General features: G+C 46.0%; 1 protein-coding gene across 3 annotated transcripts in view; it reads right to left on the bottom strand.

The window, feature by feature from the left end:
- Positions 1-27,245, bottom strand: part of LOC144121890 (monocarboxylate transporter 13-like) — a 149,153-nt gene that overhangs the window by 52,661 nt on the left and 69,247 nt on the right. The window contains exons 2-4 of one of the 3 annotated variants that reach the window (XM_077655315.1): positions 26,340-26,478; positions 25,168-25,323; positions 13,629-13,777 (exon numbers count right to left, since the gene is read on the bottom strand). The gene's annotated coding sequence lies outside the window, so the exon portion shown is untranslated. The remainder of the gene's footprint in view (positions 1-13,628; positions 13,778-25,167; positions 25,324-26,339; positions 26,479-27,245) is intronic. The other 2 variants (XM_077655314.1, XM_077655313.1) reach the window with 2 other exon arrangements.

Here is a 27,245-nt window from a genome sequence, read left to right as displayed (position 1 = left end):
ATGATACCATAAAAATTTTTGGAATTACCATCCAATAACCAATAAAAATTTGGGCATAATATATCAGCCTTGTCAGATTTATTTAGCATACTCTCAAGGTAGGACAAAACCGAAAACGACAAGTACACAGAGTAAAAATCATTTGCACCCTTAAAGGTGTAATACTAATGATGGCACCTTTCCACACCCTTATCTTTTTTTTTGTTTTTAAAAGGGTACGCTGAGCACTTTAAAACCTTTAATGCACCCATGCATCGATCAAAGGTGAACGGGTGCAGGAGTGTTCTATATAGCTCCTTCGGGTGCAAGGGTGTGTAATTTACTGGTGTTCTTTGACTTTTTCAACAAACTTGCAGTAGTTAAATCAAGTGCGCTTTTAAAATGATGTGAGCTATTCCAGCTTCCCATTAAATGAGAGCTGCAGCCGTGATGCCAGCGGCTATGACTACGATTTGCACCCCCATAATTTGACAACTCAATGATTTTAGCTGAAGTGTTAAGCATCACTGACTCCAAATAGGGGCTCGCTGAAATGGCATGTATAAACTTGAAGAAAGTATGCGCATCATGGCAAGTAAGTATTGCGCGCAGCAGTGGTGTCTTCTCTGTTCAACTCTGTCACCTCAGTAGCTTTGTATGACTGATTCCAGTTACGCTTATACCTGTTTATGTTTCTTTGGCAAAAATATTTGGCACACTATAGCATCATGTTACTGTGCGAGCGGGTTTGCTGAAGGTTGGCCTCCTTTAGTACACAGAAACACCGCGAAGGACACACCTGGGTATTATAATTATAGTTGAGGATGGAGTAACTGTAGTGCAAAGTTAGACATGTCGTCGCCAGCTTTTCGTAGCGAATGTTTAGTTTCCCTCTAAAATACATTAAAAAAATTCATCAACGTCTTTTAAAAGCAATCCAAAGCTATGAAACTCTAAATCAATCGGAAAAGGGGCGCAACTGCAACGATCCCACCCTTACTATGGATGTCACAAGCATGCTTTGCATCCTTTTGGGAGGGGGAAAGGGTGTGAGTAATAGACACGGAAATGCACCCTTAAGTGTGCAAATTTTTTTACAGTGCACGTTAAATATGACGTAAGACTTTTACTCACCGTTAAAATCTATCAACCGCGACTTACTGCTCATACTTAGGTATGGTATTTCTAGTGTACTAAAAATTTATTGTAATTGTTCGTAGGGCGTTATTGTAAACAATATCCCACAGATATAGGGCTCCGAGCTTCTATATTTAGCTTCTGGTTTTCGTCCTTAACGTGGAGAACCTTACATTTACATCGCACACTCTCAGAACCTTGTATCATGACGACATCCAGGTTCATACTGGCGGGTAAGCAGTGCACCAACCACTAGGAGAAACGAACACTTGCTAGATGATACGGCACTCTGCTCAAAACTAAGATTTCAACAGGAAAAAGTATAGAATAAATACCTTCTGTCAAAGTCAGGTAGGAATGTGACAGCTTAGCAGGCACTGAAAGGTTGCTCAAAAGGTGCAAGCGGGAAAAAATACTCACGCCGCTTCTGCCTGCGAATCGTTAAAGGAAGTATGTCCTGTGCACAGTGGGCGTGCTGTGTCGAATTCCGCTTCCTTGAGGCATGTGTTACATCAGCCACAAGGGGCGATGCCCTAAAGAACGATTAAGATAGCGCTGGCTGTCTCTTGGAAACACGCAGTCTTTTTTACTGCGTCACTCGCGCTGCAGGGCCTGGCGCAAACTTCGTCGGCAACGGGCGCCGCACGCGGAGCTTCCGCTGTGGCCATAGCGCAACGAGAGGCACGCTCCAACACGATGCACACGTTTAGCAACTCACTGTGCCTCGAGTGGCGTCCTGATTTAAAGAGCACTACGGTCGCGCACCGGCACCGCTGTAAGCAGACTCGTGAACTTCCGGACGCATATCAGTTTGAGAAATTTAAAATGTGTAGGTAAGCATGCATTTTTGTTCCTGCACGTATAGGGGTACGTTTTCTCTGAAAGCTTTGCGATTAATTTCGTAGAGCGTAAGCTCTTTGGTAGTTCAATTTCATTAAAATTTTATTTTGACGCCTCACATTTTGCTCAAAGTATATTATTTCAGTACTTGCCCTGTTACACACAAGCAGCGTATTAATGCCCGCTAGCGTGTAACAAAGCTGCATTTTAGTACCAGTTACTTTTTCTAACTCTTGTGCAACCAGTTAGCCGCGAAACTAAAGCTATTATTTTGAAGCGATAGCAATACTACACTAGCATTTCGAGCCTCCAGCGTGGCGGCGCCACCACACTGTCACGTGATTGTTCACGTGGTGTAGCTTCCGGCGGCGCGGCGCCGTGGCTGATCACGTGGTTCGTCACGTGGTTGGTCAGGTGACCAGCCATGTGTTGCGGAGCAGATACGCCGGCGAAACCGAGCTGCCACAGCTGTGCGCATGCGCCGTGTCAAGTGGGACGAAGATGAAGGAACGCCCAGGGAAACGGAGAGGTGAAAGATTGACTTTGCAATTCAACTGCGCAAGTTCTACTCGGCCAGCTGTAGTTATGGCGTCACTCCAGGTTTGGCCAGAGATAAACCACCGCCATTTTTTTCCCCGTTCCAGCGCAGAAGAAAGTCCCTCGTCTTTGTTGTTGTTGTTGTTGACCTCACACAATGGCACATACCCACAAGGGGGATTGGCCATAACCAGGCGGTGAATATTTAAATGACCAGTTGAATGTGGCAAGCATGGGATGACCTACCAAAATTTGGATCGCACAGTTTTCGTAGCCAAGGTGGTTGCAGGAGGTTAGGGGGGTCATACAAACTAAAATTTAGGCAAAGAAGGGGTAGGGATTACTATAAGTGGTTGTAAAAACCGAAATACAGAAGCTGATAATGGGATGGGCAGGACGAAAGCTCATGAAGGTAGACGTTTTGATTCTAGTAGATAATTTTGAACGGAAGAGCAAACATTCCCATTGGTATGGCCAAGCATAGAAGCGCCAAGAGACAGAACAACCGCAGAAGACAGGCGCAAACTGAGATTCTGTATTGGAACTTCTAATAGTCGCCTCCTAATCGATGAGTAGCGACGGCAAAAAAGAAGAAAGTGCTCTATTGTTTCCGGCTCCGCACAATACGGACACAATGGGGAGATCGCCAGACCAGGCCTGTATAGGTAAAAATTTATTTGCGGCACTCGGCAACGAAGCCTCGTGAAGGAAACTTCAAGATTGCGCGATCGCCAGACTGAGCTTCTCCATGGGAACAGTAGGTGCTGGAAGTCGTCCAAGGAAGTAAGCGCTGATGCGCCCAATTCGTTCATTACAGTGTACCGTCGAAAGCGTGCCGCCGTGATGTAAGCAGTTGTTGGAAGCGGGTCAACAATCGGTCCACTCAAGGCTGCCTTCGCTAAAGCATCAGCTGATTCATTTAATAGAAGACCCCTGTGCCCAGGAACCCAAAGAAATCGAATTGATGTGATGTGTGGAGGGATAGGGAATTTTAGAATCCGAAAGAGCTGCGATTCAGTGGACGCCGAGAGGGAAGTGCATAAAGATAACGAGTCCGTAATTATTATTACTGCTGATAAAGAAATTGGTACCTTGCGCAGAGCGAGAACCACTGCTAGAAACTCAGCCAGATAGATAGGAGTGAATTCTTGGAGACGGAGAGAAAAAGACCAGTCAAGGGACTGGGAGTAAATACCTACACCTGCCTTTTCTGCACACACCGAGACATCAGTCGCAATTGCAACATGTGAGCTGAAGGTCGACAAATAATCCTGCAACATACCATTTAACCATGAGAAAGGCAGTAATTTTGCATTACGTGGATAAATGTCATCGTAGATGATAGACACATTTGCAGGGATGGACCGCACCAGAACAATTTCAGGTATTCGCACGTTGAGTGGGCCCAGCAAAGATTCAACGAAACAGATTTGGGGAGTTTGAAGGCGAGACCATCCGACACCCAAGAACTCCGCTCGCTGCCCTAGGAAGATCAACTAGGATGCATGCTGGTCCGAGTCGCAAAACTTTAAAAACGTTTGTACTGTCAAAAGGCGAAACCTTGCACTAAGAGACGGCACCCGCGCTTCCAGATACAAAACATTGTTTGCCACGTATTTAGGGAGACCCAAACACAGGCGCAGAGCTTCTCGCTCTAAGAGCAGAAGTGGGCGCAGTTTGTATGCAGCTGCTCCAGAAAACAAAACGCAACCGAATTCCAAGATTGGCCGCATATACACTTTGTAAATTAGCAGAAGAGCATGTCTGCGCATACCGCAGCGAGGGATACTCATCCTTCGCAGAAGGCCTACCGCCCGAATCCCTTGTCTAGTTGAAAATGTCTCTTGTCATAATTTTTATATCATTTTTCTTTAGGCACAGCAGTATCATTTCTGTTAAAGCTGTGTACAAGAACCTAGAGTAGCGTTATGAAATTCTCAAATTGATCGACCATTTTTGCTAAATAAATGAGCGACCAAGAATTAGTTTAGATACACATGCTTTGAGAACACAATGATAAGACTAATTTCAAGATTTAGCCAAGAAATGAGGAACTTTCGAATTTTTTGGACTGCTCCGTGAAGGAGTAGGCAAGAAAGAACTTCTTGCTTGTTTGCCTTAATAGCGATTTTCCGTACAATAAATGAAAATTGATTTACTCGGAACAAAAATTCAGACATTTTTCCCTTCACTATTTTTGCAGCATTTTTCATCAACCCTTGCAGTTGGTCCGGATTAATCAAGGCCTAAGTGCTGGAATTTGTGAAGTTCTATGTCTTACGCAGCGAGTTTTTGCTTCCTTTCTCACGCTTCACTGTGTATTCTAAGCGGGGGCGACCCGAGCAAAATGTTCGCCTGCCACCATTACTTGAGGCCATGTGTTAAAAGAACTGATAGCTCGTACGAAACTTTTCCAAATAACACTAGTGTCAGCTCAACATGAATATTGTATTTCCTCCCGAATTATGTCGAGCCGCTGTATTGGTCGACGTGCTAATTTGGGAACTAGTAAAAGAAAGCGTGGGTTCTAGCCTCGTATAGGGTCCTAGTTGCTGTCCCTACGTTACGCCTAGAGCTACAGTAGAGGTATATCACCTACTTCGCTCCATCCGCTTTCCAGTGAGGGACCGCAACCACATTTATCGTTCGCAGACTTCTTCAGTTCTAGACATTAGGGTTGGTTTCAGTGTTTCTCTATATTACAGCTACCAGTACAATTTCTTGCCGAAGTTTTATAAGCACGCACTGAATTTTGCGTACTGACTTTGCCTTGAGCTGGGCACTGTCAATGAGGAGCCGATACAGAACCGCGCACTGTCCTGAGCCGGACAATGTCTTCATTAAATCATATGTTCCTGCGATGTTCATTATTAAATCCCATACCTATTCCATACTAAGGAAGGCCTCATCTCTTTAACCTTCTTGCGCTGCTCTCCATAACAATGTGTGTGGCAGCTTTTTTTTTTTTTGCTAAGCATTTTTTTTACTTCTTCCGCTGAAGATTCTACTCATTTAGCTGGTGGCGTTAAGAAGCACATACTCTGCTGAATATTTATGCTGAGAACTTTGCTCTATGTTCAGCGCAACGAAGTTATAAATGGGAAATTTCACGTGCAACCATCAGGGTAGAATGGGATCGCCGATAGTTACAGTTTGCCTTGTGCACAATGCATCAGTATTATTATTTTGTGTTGTTTGTAACGATCGCACTTAGCAGAAGCAGACCAGACGACACTCGTGTAATCACTGTTTTGCATAGCCTCAGAACAATAACAATTAATTTCCTTACCTTGCGGTGCAGTACAGCTGACAAAGTATAATATAGTAATAGAGAAGGAGGAAGGCCTACCAAGCTCGTTCACCACATTTCAGGAGGAAGAGGATAACAAAAAATAATAAGAACAACGATATTAACATCTGTGGTCAATATGACCTCCATTCTTTCATTTCGTCTCTGCTTTCCTTTGAAGATATGAACAGAAGAGGCTCAGAGCGCGGGCACAAAATAACTGTTACTGGGGCTAGTTGGTAGATCATCTGTACTTTTTGGAATGTGCTGGCTGCATAGAAGGAAAGGACAAACACTCGACTAGGTGCTCCGTCACTATTATGTTAGGAGCAAAGTAAGCTATGCTGAGACTTTCAGGCCAAAGTGTATTTCAAAAAAGGTCAACACATAACAGTGCTGTCGACACACAACAAAGGTCACCAAATGACATGACTTTACTCTGGCATCGTAACCTGTATTTTCGCTATCGCGCGAGACCAACTTTTTCACCATTCGGTAAAACAAATTGCTCGATTTGATAAGTGAGCCTGATAGAAAAACAACCGCTCTACCCCAATATGCCATAACTCATTCACAGCAAGCGCTAAACTGCACAAGTGAAGGGTTCAGTGCCCACGATGGAAGAATAAGAGAAACGTACGAAAAGTCCTCTGAACGAAAACTGATAATGAACTCTTTCTTTTCCGAGCAGTCAAGCGAGAAATATGCAGATGCGTCATAGAGTGCATGGGAGGCGCCGCCCGGATCAACTTCCCTTGCTTTAGACACACGCATGGGTGTGGTCTACATTTTAAACATTTCAGTTATCCCTTCTCAACTTCTCTCTTCTCATTCTTGCTGCGTCTACAACACTTTTTAGAAGCAAAATAACGTATTAAATTTTGTGTGAGTTGAACAGGCCCAACAATTTCCGCAAATATCTTGAAATTTCGGTCCAATTCATTGGCACAAATGACATGCTATTTTTGTGGGCCTCGAATGAGAGGGGGCGTACTGTAATAGTAAGGCAGAAACTTGGGCTAGTTGGATATTGTTTGAACTCATATTTTCTAGCGCTTAGTGAACACAAGGGACAAGGGACACAATACTGAAGTCTTCAAAAAATGCTTTCGCTCAGATTGCCCTACTGCATATGCCTCAGCTTTGTCACCGCCTTTTAGCATAGCACAGCGTCTATCCGTCCTGAGACAGTTATATTCTCAAGGAGAAAGAAAGGCTCAAAACTTCTTCCTGCACGAATCACACCCGATTACACAACTGATGGCAAATCACTTTCTACGCATATGAGTAATGTATGGGTAAAAACAGTACCAAAAATATTTCATCTTAAAAAAGGTGTTTGCCTAAAACTACACACGTAATGAAGAAACATATTTCAGTGCCTATGGTGCTTCCCGCAAAAGAGTCACAGAAGTAATTTGAGCAACAAATTTTTATACAAGCATCGAACCGCATATAGCAATAAATAAAGCGATGTTTTCAAGCACAGAGGTATTCCTAAAACCGAGACAACTCCCAATCTGTAGTAACACATCGCCATCTGTTTCCAAGTTATAATATGCTTCATAAGCACAACCTGGCCCTTTGGTGTGAGCCTGATGCTAAGACATCTAGATGTTCACTCCATTACATAATTGCACTCGCCTTTAATAATAATAATTGGTTTCGGGAGAAAGGAAATGGCGCAGTATCTGCCTCATATATCGTTGGACACCTGAACTGCGCCGTAAGGGAAGGGATAAAGGAGGGAGTGAAAGAAGAAAGGAAGAGAGAGGTGCGTATTGGGGGGCTCCGGAATAATTTCGACCACCTGGGGATCTTTAACTTGCACTGACATCAACCAGCACACGGGCGCCTTAGCGTTTTGCCTCCATAAAAACGCAGCCACCGCGGTCGGGTTCAAACCCGGGAACTCCGGATCAGTATCCGAGCGCCCTAACCACTGAGCCACCGCGGCGAGTGCACTCGCCTTTACCTTCTTTATTTAAAGACATCGACTGACAGCAACGCACTAATAAATCCGAGACCGCAGAAAACACATGTTCCTGGCCGCTTAACGACACTGGGGGCTGATCCTATAATGCATGTGTTTCAAGATAATGGTTGAAGTGAAAGATAGTGCCTTATATTATTTACAGAATCAAGGTTGATACTGCCGACTAAGTATTGATTTTAATTACGATTCCATTACAGAAAACGCGTAAAACGAGACGAAGCGACGCACTGTGATGAAGCTGGTGCCATCAGAATATCCTAAAACCCGACCACATATCAGCAAAATACTGTTGAAAAGTATTGTAAAAAGTTGTTTGAGAACTCAACATAACTTTTCTTTCAAAGATGATTCGTTATATTGCGTGAGCTGTCCACACAGCTTTTTGCTCAAAGGCAGGGCTGCATTCGTCTGGACGAATCAAATGGTGAAACCAAGGTGGCCTTCATAACATCATCATCATCATCAGCCTGACTACGCCCACTGCAGGGCAAAGGCCTCTCCCAAGTCTCTCCAATCAACCCTGTCCTTTGCCAGCTGCGCCCACCCTATGCATGCAAACTTCTCAATCTCATCCGCCCACTTAACCTTCTGCCACCCCGTGTTACGTTTGCCTTCTCTTGGAATCCACTGCGTTAGACTTAAGGACCAGCTGTTATCTTGCCTTCGCATTACATGCCCTGCCCAAGCTGATTTCTTCCCTTTGATTTCGACTAGGATGTCATTAACCCGCGTTTGTTTCCTCACCCACTCTGCCCGCTTCTGCTCTCTCAACGTTACACCTATCATTTTTCTTTCCGTGGCTCGCTGCGTTGTTCTTATCCTAAGCTGAACTCTTTTCGTTAGCATCAACGTTTCTGCCCCGTAGGTGAGTACCGGTAAGATACAGCTGTTGTACACTTTTCTCTTGAGGATTATTGGTAAACAGCTGTTCATGATATGAGTGAATTTCCATGCGCTCCAACCCATTCTTATCCTTCTAGTTGTTTCCCTCTCATGATCCGCATCAGCTGTCACTACCTGCCCTAAGTATTGCTTTACCACCTCCAGCACCTCGCTGCCAGTTGTGAACTGCTGTTCTCTTGCTTGACTGTTGAACATTACTTCGCTTTTCTGCATGTTAATTTTTGCACCCACCGTAATGCTCTCTCTAACTCATTGATCATGATTTCCAGTTCATTTCCTGAGTGGCTCCACTAGGTAATGTCATCAGCGAATCGAAGATTATTTAGGTATTCTACATTAACTCTTATCCCCAACTGTTCCCCATTCAGGCCTCGGAATACCTCCGGTAAACAGGCGGTGTATAGCACTTTGTAGATCGTGTCTCCTTGCCTGACGCGCTTCCTTATTGGAATTTTATTGCTGAGTTAATGGAGGACTATGGTAGCTGTGCAGTTGCTGTATATATATTGTAGTATTTTGACATAAGGCTCTTCTACACCCTGATTCCGCATTGCCTGTATGACTGCTGAGGTTTGCACTGAGTCGGATGCTTTCTCGTAATCAATGAAGGCTATGTATAGGGGATGGTTATATTCTGCGCTAAACATCTATCCCCTGATTGACTGTGTGAATATGATCTCTCGTGGAAGATACTTTACGAAAGCCTGCCTGATCATTTGGTTGATTAAAATCTAAGGTTGCCCTGACTCGATTAGCGATTACCATAGTAAATACCTTGTAGGCACCGGACCCAAAGCTGATCGGCATGTAATTTTTCAAGTCCTTGGCGCCTACTTTCTTATCAATTACGATAATGTTTGCGTTCTTCCAAGATTCTGGTACGGTCGAGCTCATAAGTCATTGCGTGTACAGGGTGGCTACTTTCTTTAACACAATCTCCCCTCCGTTCTTCAATAGATCTGCTATTACCTGGTGTTCACCAGCTGCTTTTCTCCTTTGCATTACTCCCTAAGGCTTTCTTTACTTCCTCTTTCGTTAGTGACAAGATGGCGCTTTGCTGTTTGCTACTGTCTCTCTCATTAACGTTCTGATTACATTGGCTACTGTATAGAATTGTGTAGAACTCTTCGGCTACTTTAGCTATATATCTGGTCCATATTGCTAATGACATTGCCGTGCTTGTCTCTTAACGCCTACATCTGGTTTTGACCTAAACCTAGTTTCCTGATCTCCGCATTTAGGCTACCTCCGTTCTTTAGAGCATGCTCGATTCTCTCCACAATAAACTTCGTTATGTAGGCTACCTTGCGCTTATCTATCAACTCAGATAGCTCTGCTAGTTCTATTATGTTTGCAGGGTTAGATGTCCTCATGCTTTGGCGTTTGTGAATCAAATCTTTCGTCTCCTGAGATAGCTTGCCGCTAACCCGTCTAGCCGTCCTACCGCCCAGTTCTACTGCGCACTCCTTAGTAATCGCTGTCATTAAGATTGTCTTCCTCAGTTAAAGATGAATATATGTTCTGCAGCGATATCCTGAATTCCTCTTTTTTCCTTCTTAACGCTAATCTTTAATGGACTTCCTCTTCACCAGCTTCTTCCGTTCCCTCTTCAAGTCTAAGTTAATTCGAGACCTTACCATTCTGTGGTGGCTACAACGCACTTTTCCGAACACGTCCACATCCTGAATGATGCCAGGTTGAGCGCAAAGTGTGAAGTCGATTTCATTTTTAGTCGCACCGTTGGGGCTATTCCAAGTCTACTTCTTGTTCAGTCGTTTGCGGAAAAAGGTATTCATGATCCGTAAATTATCCCCCCCCCCTATCTGCAAACTCAACCAATAACAATCCCCTGCTGTCCCTGCTCTCCCCTCCACGCCTACGCGCCTACATCCAGCCATGATGACCAGACCACTGAAAGCTTCTACGAAGACGTGGAATCTGCAATGAACAAAGTAAAATCACAGTGCGCTATACTGATGAGCGAGTTCAGTGCGAAGGTAGGGAAGAAGCAGTCTGGCGACCAGGCGGTAGGCGTCTATGGGACGTCACAACATGGCGGAGTGTTATAAGTTCCTTTGCCAATAGTAATCGAGCAGCCTCGGCGACAACGGCGGGAGCGGCCTCACTGCCGAGCGGCGGCGTAGCCGCCGCTGGTCCCTGCTACCCCTACCCTACCCTAGCTGCGAGTGTAACCTGACTGAAGTAAGTGTCCGCCCTCACTCAGTACGACAGTGCCGTGAAGGTGCTAAATTACTCGCCGCGCATGCTGCCCGTTTACATCTCATCATCAAAAGAAAAAGATCCGAGGTTCCAGAGGCACGATTGCGTGAGCCAGCTTTAACTCACAGTCGGGGGGCAGAGGCCCGCGCCGAGGACTGCAGCTCCGCCATCGCAGCTGCTCGGTTACTTTCGGCAAAGTCGATACGAGCATAGAAGTAACGCGTCATACTTAATGAAAATCTCCATGGCGAGGGAAGGGGCTGCAGGTATGACAGCAGGAAAAAAATAAGGGGCAGGTGCCACTCTAATTTTTTTGGTTTGCTGTGTGGTTCGAACCCGATAATGGCTAAAACGCCATCGATGCACGGTAGCCAAACGTTCAATCTCCAGAGTTCTCTCGCACTAATTTTTATGTAAGCTGCAGAGGTGGCCGTCCCCGTTTATGAGATGCAGGCCAAAATAAGTCACGTTGCGTTAGTTAATTGAAAGCAGAAGCCGTTTAGCTCTCACGAGGAAGATCAGGTGGTTAACTTAGAGTAAAAAGACCAGTAAGAAGGGCTGTACAAAGCGTACAGATCTGCAAAGATCATCGAAATCTTGATCTATAGAAAGCATGTTATGAGTGCGAGGTGCCCGATGGCTTTGACAAGGTTTTTTTTTGTGCCACATACAGCTGAAAAATTCACTGATTGGCACTCGTTGGTACTGCCTTTATCTTGTTTTATCCTCCGCAGCGTCTTACAAGATTCCAACGCTTTTATTTCCCCTTTTGGGCACGTTTTAAAGCTTTTACCTTCTTTACTTTTTTATGTATTCAGTTATATATTCCCCCTGTGGCCTTCATGCTTTTAACGCATTCGCGCCCTTTTGGGTAATTTTTTATTCTTCTTGTTTTTTGTGAATATTACCTGACAGCATTTTCGCAGCTCTTTACACCATCCTTTTATGGCTTTTTTTCGTTCATGTTTTTTGCCATCTTGTGACGCGACCACACTGATTGCCGGTTACCGCTACAGCAGCTCTGTTACCCACCGTCTCATGTTTTCTATTTAAGCGTCTTTCAATCAGAATAAAATTTCAGTTGCGAATCAGCGCTCGTGTGTGTGTCGTGTTGTTTCTTCCGTGTGTCCGTGTTTCATCGAGCTGTTTCTTCCTTTAACTGCATTACCAACAAGCCCGCAACCTTGCTCTTCTGACAAGAGGCCATTTCCACGCGCTCAAAAAGCAACCGCAGTGGCCTGGAAACTAGCCTCGCGCTCGTGCCTGACACTGCGCTTACAAATTATGAGACGGAGTATAAAACTTAATTCGCTGCCCACTGCACAAACGGCAAAGGAAGACCATGCCTAAGCAAAGAAATATCTACAAGCTGAAATATGAAAAAAGGACGGCAAGTTGATCCTTTCGGATTGGAAAAGCGCGCAGAAGAAGCCATCTACCAATTAATTCAATTAGACGGATGGTGCTGCACATTCATATCTGGCACGTAGCTCCATGGCACAATAAGCGGTTCTCACGCAAGGATCCATTGTCATTTTTCGTTCCTTAGATGCCATGAAGCAGCGGACCTTGTTATTTTGGGTTTATCTACTGTTCTTAATGTACCGGGACTATAAGCAATGTGCTCTAATCGGCGGACAATGGCCCTAAGTGTTAAATAGCAGTGGCGCCTGCATACCTGAGCAGGAGGACTATAGCTGCTAGAGAAGATGCCAGATCTGTCTACAGAACACTGAGTTGTAGAAATACACACTACCTTTGCTTTTCGGAAGAGTGGAAGGTCATTTTTTTTTTTACTTTTTGTGAGCATGTACGCGTATCAGTTACCGCAAAGGGCACCTACTGATTGTAACGCGTAATGGAGCGCAAGTATTCAACTGGCACCTGTTTTAAGCTGTGGCATGTTGAAATGACAAGGTTTGTAATTTTCTGCGCGCTTTTAAGTCAGGAAAACCGCGTGGTGGGAGTAATTCCGAAAAAAACTGACAATCGCAAGTCCGGAAACTCTGTAGCTGTGTCACAACAGCGAAAAAAAAGCGCTGAGCATTCTACGCTAAGGAATTGAAGCGTGGCTGGCTAACTTTATATTTCAATCGCTGAATACTTCGTCTATCCTTTCTGTGCCGTGAAGGGAGTACAATTCCTACGTTTACTCGTACTACCGTTTCAACACCCGCTCTCTAGCACAGCGTCGCGGGCATATTCCTTCTAGACCCAACATTGTGCGAAAGATAACGCTATTGTCGAAGCCGCTTCTTCTCACTACTTTGCGTTGCCTGTATCACGATCCCGCCTGTACATATTTGCATCGCGCTTGAATCGAACCCCCTTCCGCTGCTTCTTGTGGAGGTACAACAACGCAGGTCGTTCACGTTGACAAGCTACTAACACGCTCCAGCTGCATACAGACAGGGGCCACAGCTACACACTTCCGAAGTGCAAAATCCACGGTATATGTCCCGTCACGCTAGAGCCTCGTGTGCTTGGTGACGGCAGACGAGGGCTAAAGCACGGAAGCACGGAAGGAATAAAATCAAGAGTAAAGTAAGTGAAAAGATGTCCACTTGGTGTGCCTCAGTAAAACGTCAGTGATTTTGCGGCTGCTTGCAAATTTCCTTCTCTCGCACTTACAGATACGTTCTGTCAGTGGCAATGTTCTAGTCAGTGATTACGCATGTCTGTCTTCAGCCAGAATTGTAGAAAAAAAGAAAACAGTAGCACTCTTACCTTCGGTCGACGCCGGCTACATTTAGGGTTCTATGGCCGCCAGAAGAACCTGGACTGTTGCAGAACCAGTGCTAAGCATGCTTCGCGGAACCTGGCAGCCAGTCAGCAACAGGGAATTTCGGAACAAAACGCAGAAGGACCAAGCGGACCTGCGCACGTGAAAAAAGAAGAATGTGTGAGAGAGATGAGGAAAAAAATAAAGCGTCTGGAGTGCCTTGTGCGCATGCAGGCGGAACACAGATGTACAAAGAAGACAAGGGCGCCGACGAGCAAGTGCTGTGTTTTGATCGCTGGCTCAGGAGATAGCGGCCCGTTATCGCTGCGCTTAACTGCACATTCTTTAACACCAAGGTGCAAAATAAATGTGCACGTGCCGTAGTGCTATAAAGAATGGAAGTAGGTAAAAGAAAGGGGCCAGAAGGTTTCTCAACTTAATGACACTGCTGAGGCAGCCACGAGCGTGAACCGGAGACTTCGAGGTGCGCCTGTTTGGCTGCCGCGCTCGTGAGAACAGCAACGTTGTTACAGCCGTCGTCTTGCGCTCGTGTCCTATGCACAACTGCCAACAAGTAGCAACAGAATATACCTACGGCTGATGGGGACCGTCGCACAAGTTTTGTGGCTACAGTGGAGTGCATATTGCAACCGCGCAAAACGACGAGAGACGAACAGAAGAAAGCACAGGGCAAAACGCGAAACTTGTCTCTCCTCTTCGTCCCTCGTTGTTTTGCACGGTTGCAATATGCCGTCCACTTTTCACCGCTTTAGTAAAACTTGGTGCTGGGCTAGTTGGTTAAGCATTTCTTTGATATAGGTCAGCGCTAAAAAAAGACGGCGAGAGAACGACGACACGACAGAGATTGGCGCTGTCGTGTCGTCGTTCTCTCGCCGTGTGTTTGTCTTCGTTTAGTGCTGACCTGTATCAAAGAAACTGTTAGCCGCCAACTAGCCCGCCTTCGCCTGTTACATGTGGCTACGAAGCTCATTTATTGAGCCCAAGGCCCCGGTTTCTGTATTATGAGTGGTTTTTGAGGAAAGGAAATGGCGCAGTAACTGTCTCACTTTTTGGTGGACACCCCAACCTCACCTTAAGGGATGGGATAAAGGAGGAAGGTGGAAGTGAAAGAAGAAAGATGTGGCCGTAGTGGAGGGCTCCGGAATAATTTAGACCACCTGGGGATCTCTAACGCGCACTGACATCGCACAGCACACGGACGGCTTTTACGTTTCGCCTCCATAAAAACGCAGCCGCTGCAGTCGGGTTCAAACGCGGGTATTTCGTCCCAGTAGCCGAGCGCTCTAACCACTGAGCCACCGCGCTGGGTACAATAACAGCTGCGGCGTTCGGACTGCGATGGCAAAACAATAGAAAAGTATCTCTCACGCAGGTATCCCAAAAACATTATAAAGGCTTATAACACCTGTGTGTCCTCGTGCAAATTCAAACTAAATGAACGGACGTTGTCTTTCGACCCTGTATAAAAAGCGTAAATGTCGTATATTATATCTAAACTCTTGCTGCCTATCGAGCCGCCTAATTATATAGTCTATTAATTAATCGACAAACAGTTACATCACAACTGTCGCTAAGACCCCGGCAGGAGCAGGTTTTTAGAACATTAAGCACGACTTTTCTGGTCTCAGCGTTATGTGTTATAACGCAAATCGTATCCCAGTGGTTGCAATGGTAACTGAAGTGGTTAGATAATTGAATAAAATATTAACAGGCGCACCGTATTATATATATATATATATATATATATATATATATATATATATATATATATATATATATATATATATATATATACATATATATCCGTGTCTGGCAGGCTTCAAAGTCGGGCTACTTAGTCCCGACATTTGTCCAAAATTTGTGGGCCAACCGTTTGCCACAGAACATTTCCTATGTGTAATACGGTTCAGCGTTTCGTGCAGCATAAACTACTAGTTAATTTAAAGCCCAGCTTGCGGCGGGGATTCAAACCGGCGACCTATGTGCCCCCAATTCTACCCCTTTACGAATCTTCATAAGAAGATTGCACCTCAACCATTTGTCGCAGTGTTCGGGGTGGTGGCATGCCATTTCGCGCTTCGTGCAGCATAAACTTACTAGTTAAGTTAGAGTCTAGCCCGCGGCCGGGATTCTAACCAGCGACCTATGTCAGGTGTTTAATGCTTGATATTCGATCGCTTCCACAGGGACGGCTCATTTTTTAAGACTGGGGTGAACTATTACGACTTTTAATGAGTTATAAGATGCTTTAATCATGCCTTCAATCAATTCGTTCTCTTTATTTGGAAAAAGGCTGATCTCACGAAGAGAGCAATTAGTGCATAGCGTAAGAATTCGGCCGGGGTTATTTCCATAGCCTAAAAGAATGACCGTAACATGGGCCCCATGGAGCACAAGTATTTTACGCCTTTTCCGACTTAGCGCCCAGCGACTATAGCACAAGAGAGCGATGCTTGAAATTCCCCAAGAGATGAGCAAAAGCCGCGTTTCACTTCCTCTTGCAAAGCAGTCGAAACGTAGCGCGTAGGCTACTAACGGGATCCCTAGCTTGATGGCTCGCGCGGACGACTTCTTTCCGAACTCCTTTATTGAGATCACACCGGATGACAAACTCCAAGTAGGAAGATGTCAACGATCCATTTTCTTAAAGTCAGTCACTTAAAGGAATTCCGCGAGATTTCGCCATTCCTGCTGATGAAGTGGTTTGGCCAGAATACTGTTACCCACACAATGCCGAGGCCACTCCGCAAGCAAGCCGCAGCCCCGGATAGGGCATGGTGTCACAACGAAATTACGGGAATGCAGTAAACCGCCGCCGCAAAGTCCGAATCGAATGCTCCTCTGGGACTCGTTGGTGTGCTTTGGCCACCGTTGTGTACTTGCACTATCGGGACAAAAGTTCTAGGTCACCTGGAAAGTGATTTAGGCCCATAAGCGCAATACTTGTCCCCGATCAGTTCATTTCGCTACTACAGATAAAAAAAAACGTTAGTTTCAAACCCTCATGAGTGGTCTCACTCCCGCGGCTGGTAATAGTGCTATCAGCTTCGTCTGCGACTCACAAGTCCTTGAGACTTTTGTCGTCGACTATACATCCATAACAGATTTGTTAACGTTGCTCTGACTGTGTCGCACTTCTAACGGGAAGCGCATATAAGAAAGCGACTTCCCGTCCGAAGTGCAGCTTTAACCTGTAAACTTTATTCATTCGTAATCAATAGCACACCGAAAGAATTAGCTCTTCACAGGTTGGCAGAATGAAATGCTGAAATAAGGTGGCTGCGCTGGTACCCCTTATTAACACTGCACAGCAATGAAGGGTCCATAAATCCACTCAAGGGCACACAAATCGTCAAAAGTCAGCCTAAACGTATGAATAAAGCACCGCAGTCAACGTGGCAAAGCTGAACCAGTTGAATTTTTCTTCGTTTTCCTTCACTCTTTCTCAATGAGCATTTATATGATGTTTGCTAAACAATGGGTAAGCCAGCAAGCACATATTGAGACGTGTTTTTAACACTCGTGATTCCGGCTAATGACATATGTTTCCTTCTGTAACACACAGAACGTGGCGCAGCTTCACTAGTCATTACAGAGTACAACCAGTATGTGCTGTTACTATGGGCGAGGCAGTTGTAAATCGAACGGTATTATTATTGCACGTGTAAACGACGTGTAAGTTGCTGGTTGCGGGTGCGAAAAAAATGAAGTTTAGAAGCATCGATAGATGCAACACTCCGTGATACAAAGCCTTTCCCGTGTGCTTCGCTTCCATGTGTCGGGTCTTTTGAGCTTCTTTCCACGACGCATTCAACACACTAAACATGAAAGTAATAAATGCTGCACTCGTGTTATGCTCCTAACAGTCACAAACAGTTCTCACACGTGTGTGTTTTAGTGCGCTTCTAAGGTCCGCTTTGCGGTAGAGGACCGATACCGCAGTAGTTTATGGCAGGAGGACAACACATCACGAGCACGGAATGAGTGTGTCGAGCCTCGGCGGTTTTTGACTTTTGCCCGCTTGTCCCGGGACCGGATCGCATTTATTGTGTCCACGAACGTTCCGACGAAGGAGCCAGCTTTCCCTAGGCAAAGCCAAGTGGACTAAAAACTGTGGAGAAATTGGATTACAGATAATTGGCCAGCCTTTGTTCCTGACTTTCCTCGCATAGACCTGCATTCATGGAACACGGGGATTGCAATGTGTATGCAGCCTAACTGTGGTGAGGTTAATTAAAACTGATGATGCATGCGTCATGACTTAGACCGAGCTTACAATGAACTGACGTGTGCCCTACTGTTCACCCTTAAGAAACCCGTTGTTAAGTTTCCTGGGCAACTGCTCGCTTCGGCAGGTCCTTCATTATGGCCGCTTAGGCGTTGCTTCACTATAGAAGTAACGAAATATTCGTAGCTTGTGTGCTGCACATGTTTTTGTCCCACAAAGCATACACACCGAAAATGAGAAACCATATGCACACACGATCTCACTGCAAGTGTTACCGAAGACGGCCGAGATAATTGAATTCAACCCTTTAACTGCCCCCTGTGCGCTTTAATTATCGTCGGTGACAATGTGCAACTAAATCTAATTTCTTCTCCTCAGTCCTAATATTATCAGCTTCGTCTCGTTAAGTGATGTCAAGAGGGAGTGCATTCTTACGCCATTTCTCCATTGTATCACTTTTTTTTTAGACTTCACAAAATATTACGGACAAAATTGCCGTCCTCGAAGCCTCATGCGAACTCTGCGCAATGTAGCACTCTTTTTCGCCAAAACACTCCGTCCCAATCGTTTCTTCGTTACTCGTAAATGCGACCGCGTAAAGGCTTAAGGTAGCTGCAAGATCTAGTTATGCGTGCAAATCGAATAGAAAATAAGCGTGAGCACTGAATTATATACTGTTAAAATGTAGGCGCGCGGTGCAGTTGCTCAGTTGCTACAGGCTCTGGAGAACGCTGAGCATATATGCTCGCATGCTTCACACCTGCATTAATTACACACAATATAAAATGCTGTGCTTGTTCGCCTTTCAAACAGACAATATGGCAAGATTACAAAATCTACAAGCGCAATTGCAATTCGGCCACAAGAACACTGAAATCAAAATAGGTGTCTGCATTATGCAGTGGGTAGCTGAAGTGTGGTCATTCTGGCTTCAATATAGTACAGGATGTTTCATAAGTGCAGTGTGTTTCTGCTCATTCGACCCAAGGTTGACTATGAGTGGCAGGTTTGTGCAAGGATAAAACGTGGGCCTTGTTGTTAGCGGTAGTACCATTATTGTCGAAGTATTCTGAAAAGCGTTATTGATTTAGTAATTCCGTAAGAATGTTGGCTTTAATTTTATTATTTACAAAAGTATCTAGAATCCTACGAAGCCTGCTGAATGTGAGAGGAAACATGTGGTGATAAGCCAGATTACCGATAATTTTACTCTCAGCATATAAAAGCGATAGCGCGGCATAAAATAACATCGAACTAAGGAGAAGCAGCTGGCAAAAAAAGGCAAATCTAGGGAAACGTCGATGGTGGGAGCAAGACTCGGCGTGAAGCGAAAGCCCGGATTGACACCACCGCCACCCTACAGCTTACAATAGAGGAAAGGAGAAGGAGATGGCGGCGCCACAATTGGCGCGACGCCAGAACACGCGAACGGCTTAGGGAACAGGAGCAGGTGGTTTCGCCGCGTGAGCGCGCTCCAGCTGTAGCTGTGCTAGACGAAGCACTGGCCCGCCGGCGGGCTGAACAGGCTGAAAAATCATCGTCGCGTCGAACTCCCTGCCGTGAGCGAAAGCAGCAAAGCAAAGAAAGAAATTGCAAAATATCGCATGCCTTTACTATACTTATACTGCAGAGGCCGTCAACAACAACGTACTTCGCACAGCATAGCGCGCTTGTGTTTACCGCAGCTGCGCTGCGCTATGCAAGACAGCACAGCACAGCGCCACTAAACCGGTTTTCTCCGGAAATTTTTATGCTAAGCAGCGAAGCTTAGCACGGCCTGCTTTTTTACTTTGTTGTCACCTGCGCATGCTCCAGGGTAGGTTTACATTGGTCATTTGCGCTGTCAACTTCAAAGTTAACTGTTTCCTGGGTCCTCCGATTATTACTTACGCATCATGGGTTTAATATACCTCTCCCTAAAGCTTCTGGCGGAATACTGCGACAAAGTAAAAATTACGTTGGGGGTCTTGGGGGTCAAACCACAAGTGTTCTGAACGCAATCGGTTCTGTGCTCTGACCGGGAATCCGGTTTGCAGTTTCGGCGAACTGTTCCGTGGCTGTATCGCTGGTTCAGGAACCGGGCGTCAAGGGCGACTAACTGAAGATCGGGGATGCATCTAACAATAGCGTAACGATGTATAGAACGGACCCGTTGTCAGCGCTACTATCTAAGCGAGCTGGCTCCGCGTAGCGAGCGTCCGAAGAAAATACTCGGTATGTGCCCTTGTTTAACGACATGTTGAGCTTGCGCACATGCTATAACCCGATACCTGCTTTCTCTTCTGCATCCTAATACATGCGCAACGTGACAAAGGGAATAAGGCTCGCCACACACATTTCTATCTGATGGCGAGTGCGTGCGCTGCTTGGTTGTCCTCGTAGCTGCTCAAACTTGTACTCCAGGGTGAGTCCATGAAGGCGCCGTTTTTCTGTGGCACGCAACTCGCCGCGGACACTTTGTCAGATGAACGGGGAACTTGGGGTACACAGTCCGCATCCGCCTCGTATGAGCAAATGCACACTTTGTTCAATGTGACTCCTGTCTTGATTCGTGAATTGGTTATGCATTCGCCATGTGACAGGAGACCATGTGCAGTTCTCTTTAGCCGGTGGCAAGATTATAATTCATTTGGTGTTTGCCGTGTTACCGTTCACAGCTTTCCGAACACAAACGTATTTAACATAAACATGTCGCAACGGTGTGGCGAGTGCCGGAATAATTAATCAAGATTAAGACCACCTTTCACGTTCAGCAAACTCCCCCTCTCGTGACGGTTGAGAGATGAACTTCGTGACCTTTATTTCAGGCACTTTTTAGACAGTTTTGTTTCGAACAAAACTGGTAACACAGCATAAAGAACACAAGATGCGACGCGGCTTCAACACTTTTTCAATTTCGCGGGAAGCTCCGGAAAAGGCAAAAAAATTCACGTCATCATGGCAACTCTGCCTTGATTCTACGATGTTCGCCTCTTTGTGGAAGCTAAAAGAGGCTAGCTTAGCTGTTTTAGCAGACGTTCAGCAAAGCTAGCTCTCTGTTTTACCTTTGCGCCAGCCAGTATTGCTAAGCTTATGGTTAGAAATATGCTCTACGTGCTTGTTTCTGGGCAAGAGCCTTGCTGCTGCAAAAACCTAGCCTTTCGCATTTTTTTCAGCGTTAATTTAAATTCGTTTTGCATAGACGTCTGCTGTGTAGCTGAATACCTGAACGTAAAAAATGCATAATGCGTACATCAGCGGCCCCGCCGCGGTGGCTCAGTGGTTAGGGCGCTCGACTACTGATCCGAAGTTCCCGGGTTCGAACCCGACCGCGGCGGCTGCGTTTTTATGGATGAAAAACGCTAAGGCGCCCGTGTGCTGTGCGATGTCAGTGCACGTTAAAGATCCCCAGGTGGTCGAAATTATTCCGGAGCCCTCCACTACGGCACCTCTTCTTGCTTTCTTCTTTCACTCCCTCCTTTATCCCTTCCCTTACGGCGCGGTTCAGGTGTCCAACGATATATGAGACAGATACTGCGCCATTTCCTTTCCACCAAAAACCAATTATTATTATTATATTACATCAGCGTTAAGACAATTTTATTTAAAAATTTTGGTGAGAAGTTCTACTTGTGTATACTTTTTTTCTTTGGTCAGTTCAGAAGAACACTGCTCTTTTTGGACCTTTTAAGTTTCCATCTTTCTTTCCATTCGGCTGAAAAAAATTGGCTGACGAGATAAGGTTTATGGGGTTTAACCTACCAAAGCGACTAAGGCTATGAGGAACGCCGCATTGGAGGGCTGGGGATAATGCGAACGCCCTGGGTTCTTTAACACGCACCGAGATCGCACAGAACACAGGCCTCTAGCATTTCGCCACCACCGAAATGCTACCGCCGCGGCCGTGATCGAACACGCGTCATTCGCGCCAGCAGCCAAGCACCATAACTACTGAGCCGTCGCGGCGGTTGGCTGACTGGATAAGTACTACGCTCAGTAAATAAAAACAGGCGTATCAGATTTTCGGCAAAAAGTTACTTGTCTGCTGAAGCGCGTAAATTCGAAAGCCTTTCCGCCTTCTGCTTCTCCCTTCATTTTTAATTATTGTTATTCTTGTTTTTCTTTTTGTTGTGTTTATTTTTATTATTTTCGCTTTGTTTTGTATTTATAATTATGTTCAGTTGTTTTTATTCTATTTTTATTTTATTTACTGTTTTGATTTTTTTATTTCATTACATATATGTTGCGTATGAACCCGTGCTTAATCAAATTTAACATTTTATTTTATTTACCGTACAACTTATGATGGACAGTTCTCGCAGACAACTTCCGTCAAGGCCTGTCATGAGCCAAGAAGTGCTTACGCCTCAAATTAAAAAAGTCACTTGGATTGCGGTTATGCACGTGCACGAAGTGTGTTTTGATTCCGTCTCTCCTACCGTTGCAGAAGCAGAAGGCAGGGCTTAGGCTTCAAGCACTTCGTATAGCAGCCTATTACTTATCGCTGCTGAAGGGACGTTTCTACCGCACTAGCTCGGGATTAATATGTTTTAATTTTTAAATTTTTTTCGTTAATGCATGGGTCCCTTCAGTGCCCTGGGGTCATTGCCTCAAACTTCGCAGATGCGGACACTGTTCATTTTACTTTACTTTTATTTTATTTTCGTACTTCAAAACTTACTTTTTCATTATTTATTTATTTATATTGTTTCATTTCTTTTCATTTCTTATGTATTTCTCATGTAAAGCAATCTGGCGGCGCTGCCGCCAACTCATCCGTCAAGAAGTCGGAACTGCAACGCCAACCGCCCAGAAAACAGCTGCCGCTGCTGCCACGGCTTCCCGTCGATGACTACAAGGTTGTGGTGAGGCCACGTGGCGTACTTAGCCTCCGCGCGGTCGGGACGCCGACCATCTTCACCGCCGTACGCCGAGGACTCGGCCTCAACTACCAAGAGGCATTTAAGACAGACCGTCTTCGTGTTAATGCAGTCAACAATACGTTCATAATTAGTACTACGGTGGATACCAGAGCAAAGAAGTATGTCGCCCTGAAGCATCTGCAACTCGAAGACCAGACCTTCGAGATGAGCGCCTACCTCCCACCCCCGGACGACTCCGTCTGAGGAATCATCTACCAAGCACACAGCGGTGAAAACTACAGAGAGATAGATCATTGATGGCCTGATCCCCTTCAATCTGACCTTTCCGATCATGGACGCCCGGCAGCTAGGAATGACCAACTCGATCCTCATAACCTTCACGGGAACCAAGGTACCCCGGTCTCCGTGCTTCCGAGGAGGCATGTACATCTGCTACCCATTCTACAGCAAAGTTGAGTCGTGTTTCAACTGTCGTAACACCGGTCATCACACCGACGTCTGCCCGAAAGCAAATACGAATCTCTGTCAACGATGCGGGGAAAAGCACTCTCCGAAAGAAGACCTGGACTGCACGCCGAACTGCATCATCTGCAGCTGCTCCCACCTCACGGGGAACAAGAAATGCAAGTACCGCTTCATACGTCCTAAGCCCAGCACGGGAAAGAGCCAGACCAAGATGAGCTGTTCCGTGAGGACGATCAAGGATCCTTGTCGGGTAGACACCACTCCCGGAGAAGATCAAGATCCAACTCCAGCCACCAGAACCAGACTCCAAACAGTGGCTACCGAAGGAGCAGGAGCCGATCCACGTCACTCCACCACTTCAAGAAGAAAGAGGGAGACAGGGAGGACCAGCTGCCGGCAGGTCGAGAGACAAGAAGGTGAGCTGGGCACACGTGGCCTCCCAATCTAAACAAAGTACATCTCTGGATTCGGAGCTGCAGGTCTTAAGAGATGAGAATAGGGAGCTTAAGGCTAGCGTAGACGCAGTATACGCCGAGCTCCGCATGATTAGGGGGAACCGCTCGAGTTCTCCCCGGATGCGGGGTGCTCCAGTGCAGTTCCGATATCAACAGAGGAACCCTTTTCAGCCTCGGAAGTGTCGTCTTCCCCTGCATCATCTCCGTAACGCAGCCCTCCTGCGAAAAAGACGACACTCTCAGCAGTTAAGGAAACGGAAACCGACTCCCTTGAGGAGAGATTAGCTCCCCTCTTCCAAGCCTTCGCTAACAAGTTCGAGGAACGCCTCACAGTGTTCTAGGTATGCACATTCAAAACAACGGTAAGAATACCGTCACTCTAAACAAACTCATTGGCTGCGTCAACCAGGCAAACAGATTAATCAGGCGTATTGCGAACAAGCACAAGGGTATGAAGGAGGCAGACCTCAGGAGTTTGGTTCAAGGCTTCGTCCTGAGTCGTATCGTCTACTCTATGCCTTACTTACATCTTCATCAATCAGAAAAGGACAAAGTTAAGTGCCTCATCAGGCAAACCTACAAATCCGCCTTTCATGTCTCCAAGTGTACACCCACTGAGAGACTTCTACAGCTAGGGATACGCAATACGACGACAGAACTGGTGGAAGCCCATCGCGTGGCTCAGTACGATCCTCTATCAAGAACCCCAGAGGGAAGAAGTATACTGCGAGAATTGAAGATTGGTTACGAGTCCACACAATGTCCCGTATGCCAGCTCCCCACCGATATACACAAACAGCTCTATATTAATCCCATCCCCAAAGACATGCACCCTGAACACCACGCAGCAAGGTGGAATGTGCGGGCAAAAGCACTGCACAAGAACTATTCTCAGCTCAGGAGACAGTCTACGTCGATGTCGCGGAGTATCTTGACCAGAAAGCGGCTTTCGCGATAGGGATAGGCGGCAACTCGGGCAACCCCCTTGCAGCGGCTACTGTTAAGGTGAAGCACGCGGAGGAGGCCGAGGAGGCGGCTAACGCTCTGGCCATCGCCTCAACGGAAGCTGAATATATTCTAAGCGACTCCAAGACAGCCGTGCGAAATTTTGCGAAAGGCAGAGTCCACGCTGCCACAATGTCTATTCTTGAGAGACAGTCCAATCTAGCACCTAGCCACTAGATTCAAATTATATGGGTGTCAGCGCACTCGTCCCACCCGGGGAACGAAGCCCACGATTTTGCCCGAGGATTCGTCAACCGGGCTGTGGCCTGCCCGAACCTGAGGTCGACCAGTTAGCGCATGGTCAGGTATCATGACATAACTGTGCACTATCGTAATAATGGACTTAAATACCCATTCCCCAATAAGTCTATGACCAAACCTCAGCAGGTGGTCTGGAGACAACTCCATACAACCACTTTCCCTAACCCTTATAAAAACTCCACGATTTACCCATGAGTATTCTCGCCCCAGTGTTAGCTATGTGGTCAAGATAGGGCCGACTTAGCACATATACTGCATGAATGTCCACGGGACACACCGCCGATGGACCTGCAGCTCTCGAACCGCGAAGAGTGGGAGGTTGCGGGGCTCAGCTCCAACCCGAAGACCCGATTCTGGGCCGTGAGCCGAGCTTTGGAATGCGCCGAGTACCAAGGACTCCTGGCTACATCACACGACCAGCAGTGAAGCAGGGAAAGAAGAAAAGCGCAATGAAGACCGCACTCGATTTACGAAAGAGCACCTTTGAATGAATTTTGACAAAAATAAAGTATTTACCACCACCACTCATGTATTATTCTTTTCCCATTTTCATGTGTCCATCTATTTTTACATCTCATGTCATGCCCCTCGTCAATGGGTCGAGCCTGTGACATCACAGCGTCGTCCACCAGCTGAAATTTGGTTTTCACTCCATAAAAGTTGCCGCTAAACGGAATTTAGTTCTTACACCCCCGGGGTGGCCGCCGAACGTACACTTTAACGCTCTCGCGTTAAAATTCAGCGCTGTCGCCTGTGACGACTTCAAGACCAACGTCTTATGCAACATATATTAGAGTTGCACTTTTATCGCCATATCTTAAAGGGACAGTGAAGAAACTCCATAGAGGTATTGTTCTCAGTAACAATAGATTGTATGCCTGTTTGTTACTCTGTTGATGTTTTTTCCGACAGCAAAAAATGCTTTTATTGTGCCGAGAAACTTGTATGTAAACAATTCCAGTCATGCGACTTAAACTCGTGGTCATCATTCACCGCCGTTCGCTTCAATAAACAGCCGACGATGTCGACACATGCATTTAATTTTTTTTTACTTTTTCTAGGTTGTGAAAGCAGCGTTTTCCGTGAAAGTAGCGCCTATGTCATTAGAACTTCTTACGCTACCAGTACAGGTCGAGTCCTGTTTGTTCTCATTCCCACTTTAAGCGAGAGCGGGAAATGAAGAACACGGACTGATAGCTGCTGCTAACTACAGCGCTGCGAACTACTACTTCGAAAGCAACAAATAATTAGGAGCATGTGGGCCGCTGCAGGAGCATGTGGGCCGCTGCAGGAGCATGTGGGCCGCTGAACTAGTGGCCGTTTACGGCTGGCCATCATTCTGTGCCGCTCAGTATAGCCTCATCAATATGATGGCAGCAACACTCTAAGCCAAAAAAGGACTAAAAGGGAAGCAGTCACCCGACTCGGTCGGTGCAGCAGCTGAGCGACTCTACAGCAGCAGAAACAGGCCCAGGTCAGTCTCTTTGGGGGCCGACTGATTTCCCACAACCATTAGTCCTTTCCGGGATCAACTGCAAAGTGTGCAACTCTTGGTCCCCTAGGAAAAGGGTGCAACAGTTAGTCCCCGAGAGCAGCCTTTTCAAGAAAAAATGCAACCGAAGCGCGATTTCCAGCGCAAATTAGAGCGAGATTGTCCGGACGAAAGCACTTTTACATATAACACTTACACAAACCACTACCACTTATTAGAACAAGAAAGGAAGCATAAATTAACACACAGCAACAGGCATCTGCAATAGGCAATATGTAGCAACAGGCGTCTGCTTATAGCGGCCTGTTTAAAACTAATACAGAAGGCCGTGGTTCACATCGTTTTTTTTTTTACTGACGGGCAGCGGCGTTGGGGATAGAATATTTGCCGCTCATCATTTCGTTAAGTGTCGGCTGTACTTACGCAGCATCAGCCATGCTCGTAAACAAACGGCAACGAAATGAAACTACTTATGCTCGATTAACGCTCAGCCTTTCAACTCACATTCGATACGTATTGAAGCTCGTAGTAGTTGTTTATCAACTTTCCCAGCTGCCAGCCGCTTCGATTCTACGAAGCCTTTTTCTTACGCAAAACAGTCCATCGTCTTCGGCAAGGACAGCGGCGGTGCTGTCACTGGCGTTATGGCTCATTACAATTGGGCATTCGGCGGCGAGAGCGAGCGAAATCCGCCGCCTCCGCCGAGATGCTGCCTCGTTCACACTTCCCAGCCATCACCTCGCCGCTCTTGCCGTACACACATATGATTAGAAAAGAGTATAAAGCGACGCTGTCGATGTACCATTTGCGTATGCGGGTTTCCATACGATAAA

Source organism: Amblyomma americanum, chromosome 2, assembly GCF_052857255.1.
Source record: "Amblyomma americanum isolate KBUSLIRL-KWMA chromosome 2, ASM5285725v1, whole genome shotgun sequence".
Classification (NCBI taxonomy): domain Eukaryota; kingdom Metazoa; phylum Arthropoda; class Arachnida; order Ixodida; family Ixodidae; genus Amblyomma; species Amblyomma americanum.
The sequence above is the reverse complement of the archived record's forward strand: the minus strand, read 5'-3'. Positions and strand labels throughout refer to the sequence as shown.